Here is a 5,715-nt window from a genome sequence, read left to right as displayed (position 1 = left end):
CCAACTGAGCTATATCCCCAGCCCTCATTCCATATCTCTGTCTTGGAGATTCCCAAAGCAAAATTAGAATATTAAGGACTCTTAGAAATCCTTCAATAAAGTACCACATATCTGTATATTCAAGTGATTCTACAATTTATTTGCCGTCTTATTTTCCCCCTTCCTCCAGTCTTTGGCTTCATTTCTCAGGAAGAAAAAGCCCTCCATGTTGGCTATTCCCTCATACACTGTATAACATTTTGGTTTCCATAGTTTGTGGGTTGTTTTTGTTTTCACAGAACACCGGGTGACACTTGGCACAAATATCCAAAACTAATCAACTAAGTAGAAAGTCAATCAATCAGCAAACATTTATTGAATATTTTCTGTAACCAAAATATGGGGTTATGGTAGGGGAGACAACAATCAAGGAAATATATTCTTGTCTTCTAGAAGCTCACAATATAGTGGGGAATTCAAGAGTAAGCCTTGGAAAAGTTCACTCATGATCCAAAAGATTATATTGTGTGGAATGAGATATTGGGGCATATATCAGGACTCAGGCAAGGAGTGCTGTGCAAGAAGGGTAAGCATGGGATGACTTTCAAAAGTCCCTGGAGAGACTATACTGTGGTGGGGCCAGGAAATATGGGAAAGAATTAGGGCAAGAGAAATGGAGAAGTTGTTTCAAGAAGAGGGTTGAGGAAAAAGGAAGAGGTAGAAAAAGCCAGTCTGTGTTTAGAAGACAAGAATGAACATAAAAAGAGTGGATTTCCATGCCCAGCTTTCTCATATAACCTGTATTATTTGATTCTGGTGTCTTGACTGTGACACTCTGGAAGGGGAATGTGAAGGAAGAAGAGAATAACAAATCAAAGAGTACTTCTATCCCTGTATCCCTTATGTCTTTTCAAGACTATTGTGTGCTCCTAGGCATTCTCATGATGTGTGTAGACGAAGACCAGGGCTATAATTATCAGAGATGCTGAACTTTCCCCCTGAAACCCTCATATGCATTGCTTGGGTTCCCTCAAAGTTACAAAAAAATAAATTAGGAGACCTTGTTGTTTAATGAGCATTCTTACATCCACTTGGCAGCAAATATGTTGTATCCCATCTGCCCTGGTGTGGAGCTGCTAAGCATGTGCCGCACTTGGGGTATTTGACAAACTGACACTCTACCACACGGAGTGTCCAACTCAGCTTGTCAAATACACGGAGCGTGGCACTGCTGGAGGCCAGGCCAGGGTCTTCCACGGGACAGAGATCTTCCTGGAGGATGTGGCCCTAGAAGGAAAGAGAGAGAAAGCACTAGTGAAGTCACATCTGTAGCTTCAGGAAAACTGCAGAGGTCCCTCTTCAGGGATCAGCTGCAACATGAGAATAGAGAAGTGAGCAAACCAGGTAGAAGACTCCTAATGAGAAAAGAGATCCTGAGTGTTTAGCTCGGAGATCCTCCTGTCTAAGTACTATAGATCTGACATTTCTATGTGTCCCCAGCTTTAGTGAGCTCCTCTACACAGCAGAGAGGAGACAATTTGGTCATCATTCTGCCTTCTTGACTCGAGGAAAAGATCAGGTCCCCTAGTCAGTGTCCTTGCTCCCACTTCTTCCCAATACTCCCAAGCTGTGTTCTCACAGTGTTTTGCTTATGCACACAGACTTTGAGGTTAAAAATGGTTACAAACACAAGTAATGTGAGGGAAAATGTTTCCATTGGTAAAAGTTGCTATGTTAAGTATGACTTAGTTATTAAGATTGAGAAATTAAAGTTTTTTTAAAGTAACAAAAAAATGGGCTCAAATTCTCTCTAATGTTAACTAGCTCAACAACCATGGATACATTATTTTTCCTATCTGAGCTCTTGTTTTCCACAGTCACAAAGTATGTATAAGTATAGTACCTACCTCATAAAGTAACTTTAAGAATGGCCTAAGATAATGCATGTAAAGTCCTTACTGTGCGCGTGTGTGTGTGTGTGTGTGTGTGTGTGTGTATATATATATAATGTTCAAACGATGGCTCTGCTACCAGAATTAGAGCAAGAACTATTAGCAATTGCTTTAACAGAACTAAGATATCTTGGGAAGAGATTTGCTAAAGGTTATACAATAAGTTACTTGCAGTTAGGGGTTATGTCCTATATCACACTCTTATGCCCTCAAACTTTCCTGCTTGGTCCTTTTACCTCCCTGCTTTATATATCCCTCTGGATAAGAGGTGAGCCACATCAACAGAGCAAAAAAAAGGCAGTAGAGATCACCATGTGGCACTGAAATCTTGAACGCAGAGCTACCAGGGAAGAAAGAAAGCTTCCAGGAGCAGAGTCAGGCCTGGAACCTCTTGGAGCATCCTCTTGGCAAAACCAAGATCCTGTTGCTAAAAATGCCAAATTACCAGTGTAAAATTCTTGCCCTTCCCAGCAGTGGCAGTTGATCTATGAGAAAGTAACTGTTCTATATTAAATACTGGCATCAATAGTGGCAAACATCTCAAGATTACCAGGAATGAAAAACTGCCCCAAGAGGGCTGGGGTTGTGGCTTAGCAATAGAATGCTTGTCTAGCACGTTTGAGGCCCTGGGTTCGATCCTCAGCACCACATAAAAATAAACAAAATAAACTATTGTGTCCAACTAAAAAATAAATTTTTAAAAAAACTGCCCCAAGAAGTTTTTCTACAAGAAAGTACTCAGTGTTTTTTCACAACTATTTTAGTGGAATGTAAGAGGGTGACAAGTCCCTCCAGATTGATATGAGGGTGTGACCTCAAAGCTAAGGATCTAAACAGTCTTTTCTACCTCCACACTTCCTTCTCTACCTACCCAATTCAGCCTAAACCAATCAGAAGTGTGGCTCTCAGCCCAACCACAGTCATGGTAACTGTATATGGCATAGCGTAAAGAATCAGACAAACTTAGGTTCTAATGTCTTGAGCATCAATTAGCCAACGTGGCTTGGGCAAGTTTTTCTTTGGGCTTAATTTGTCTTCTCTAGAAATGGGACAAAAAAAACTTACCTTACAGGGTTGTTGGAAAGTGTTTGGTGAGATTTTCAGAGCCTCTTACATGTGATCAGACTTTGGCTCAGCCACTGGAGCTGTGGATGGAAGCTAGCAAAGGAAGCTAATTACCAGAATTTGAGTTGGGGTGGCAGGGGGAGAGAAATGGACTGGTATCTTTCTTCTGTCATCACTTCCATTCTGTTCCAGCTGCAGAGAGAACACCTGGATAATCTGGAGATATTCACAGCTTCCTGAATGCCACTTCTGACTTCATTCACCTCAGGAAACCTGGAAGAAAAGTGTGAAAGAGGCTAATGATTCCTAGTATACAGGAAGTTGAACAGTTTGTGGACAATATTATCTCAGCATTGATGGAAGAAATGAAGAGGCTGAGCTAGAATTAGACTGGTTTCATTTCTACTCTTGCTGCTCTAGTCCATGCTTCTCCAATTGAGTTTTCATAAGAAAACCAGGTTCACTTGAGAAGGACTGGCCAGACTCATAGAAAGAAGAGATGGATACCCACATGGGGTGATACTGAGGGACTCTGAAAGTTCATCTGTTGGTATATTTATACTATCTGAAAAGTCATTATTTGTCCCCACTGAAATGCAAAATTTTCCATTAGAGAGCTCCACAAAGCCCCTATTATTGAGGTCAATTTTGGTGAAGGGGATTGGAAAAGATGAGCCTGAAAGAGAAAGTGTAGGTAGGCATCTGAGGAATTCTGAATTCCCAGAGTGAACCAAGTATTTGTAAAAAGAGTGGAGTAAAAGAAGTCTGCAGGACCCTGCCTAAATGAATTAAGCCAAGTTCAGAAAGTCAAAGGTCCTATGTTTGCTCTCAAACATGGAATCTAGAAAGAAAAAAAGGAAAATAAATTTAGGGGACATCTTTTGAAAATCGAAGGGAGATCAGTAGAGCAAAGGCATGGGGGCAGGGGAAGGCGGGAGGGGAAAGGAGAAATACTGGAAATGACAATGGCTAAATTCTATTGTTATATTGTGTGCATGTCCAAATATGTAACGACAAATCCCACTTTATATACAACTATAATGCACCAATAAAAATTATGGAAAAAAATCCAAACTGCATCCAGTATAAGGAGGCCCACCTGGGTAAGTTACAAGGCAACTCCTGCTTCTTGGTGTCTCATTTCTCCTAGGGTAGAGCAGAAAGAGCCCTGCTTAGGAATCCAGTCTCAGCTCTGCTACAGTTTCTTTGTGTGACCTTGGGAAAGTCCTTTCCTTCCTCTCTCTGGACTTCAGTTTCTTCTATACACATCCAGTGTCTATGGGTCTGTTTAATTCCAAAATTTTAGTAATCAAATATAAGACTAGAGGAGAAAGAGACCTTCATCTTTGAGTCATAACTCTCAAAGAGTACTATATGGATCACCACCAGCTCTCCTCCTGGATGTGTTAACCCTGCCTGGTAGTATATATTCAAGCATCTCTCCCATTTCTTTTATCAACTGAGGAATGGCAATGATCAAAAAAGGGATATAAAAACTAAGTCTTAAGATGCATCCATCTAACCTTTCTCAGCCTCCTCTTTTTGCAAAAGAAACATGGTCTGGAGAAAGGACTTGCCCAAAGATAAATATTGGTTAAATGAAAAACTAGAACTGTCAGATTTTCAGAGAACTTTTACCTTTCATATGACTGTCTCCTAAATATCCTTCTTTGGTAGGAAATACACCCCCTTCTCTCGACCACTGGAAACTTCAGGATAGAAGACCAATAGAAACTTTATCTGTTTTACCCTTCACCCCAAATCCTTGATGGGAATAAGGAAAATGGGATGGGCATATCCAAGCTACCTTTGGCTGCTATGAACACTGCCTCAGCTTGGGAATTTAAGGGAGCAAATGGATACTATACCTGTCACTGAAGTGGTGCCTTGGTCTCAGAGAGGACACAGGTTCCCTGGTGCTGAGCCAAACTGTAGAGGCCAGAGGGAACTGGTCTTTATGTTGTGAGCAGGAAGGTCATGTGTTTTGAAGGGCTCTTGGTGCCTTGAAGAGGAAATAGAAATGAGGAAGATAAGGCTGAGGTTAGCCAACGGAAATCTGGATGCAAAATGACAAAACAGGGCTGTTGTGAAAGGGCTTGCTACTGCAGCAATAGTCCCTGCTGCCATGCCCCACCTACTCTCTGCCAACCTCCAACAGACAATAGCTGTCCATGCTGTAGAAAGGGAAAGCAGAAAGTGACTGGTTGTCTTTAGGCACTGCCTGTAGGGCAGGGAGTTTTTCCCAGAGTAATTGAATGATTCCTGGCCTGTCAGAGATGTGACATTATCTAATGAAATTCCCATTGTCAAAACTGAGAAATTTAGCCAATGAAGAATGAAAGAAAAGTCTCAATATCACAAAGCAAGTTAGTGGCAAAGTTAGAATTTTATCCTATTTCTATAAACTCCAAATCATGTGGTCTCTTACTATGTCAAAATGTCTTCTGCTCCTGGAATAGTCCATTTACTTCCAACTTCCCTCTTGGTACATAGAACCAGCTGCATAATTTGCAGAGCAAGTACAAATCGAAAATGATAGACCCCTTGTAAAAATATTATGAATTCAGTTTGTAGAAAGCAGAATATTAAGCAAAGTGTGGTCTCCTTCTTAGATGGAGCTCTGTGAAACTGCACAGGTCACATGCTTATAAAACTGATCCTACTGGCACAGCTATGACCACAGGTTACATTATGTCATATAGGGCACTTACAGAAGGAA

General features: G+C 41.0%; 1 long non-coding RNA gene across 2 annotated transcripts; it reads right to left on the bottom strand.

Annotated features, from left to right (window-relative positions):
* Positions 1-331: 331 nt before the first annotated feature.
* LOC110599110 (uncharacterized) lies at positions 332-5,004 on the bottom strand. Of its 2 annotated transcripts, XR_005732658.2 has the most exons (4): positions 4,865-5,004; positions 4,096-4,142; positions 3,111-3,269; positions 332-1,266 (listed from the first exon to the last, which is right to left on the bottom strand). It is a non-coding gene; the product is annotated as an uncharacterized LOC110599110 (long non-coding RNA). The 2 variants fall into 2 exon arrangements; XR_013431783.1 differs by lacking the exon at positions 4,096-4,142.
* Between the last annotated feature and the right edge of the window lie 711 nt (positions 5,005-5,715).

Source organism: Ictidomys tridecemlineatus, chromosome X (genome assembly GCF_052094955.1).
Source record: "Ictidomys tridecemlineatus isolate mIctTri1 chromosome X, mIctTri1.hap1, whole genome shotgun sequence".
NCBI classification, from domain to species: domain Eukaryota; kingdom Metazoa; phylum Chordata; class Mammalia; order Rodentia; family Sciuridae; genus Ictidomys; species Ictidomys tridecemlineatus.
The sequence above is the reverse complement of the archived record's forward strand: the minus strand, read 5'-3'. Positions and strand labels throughout refer to the sequence as shown.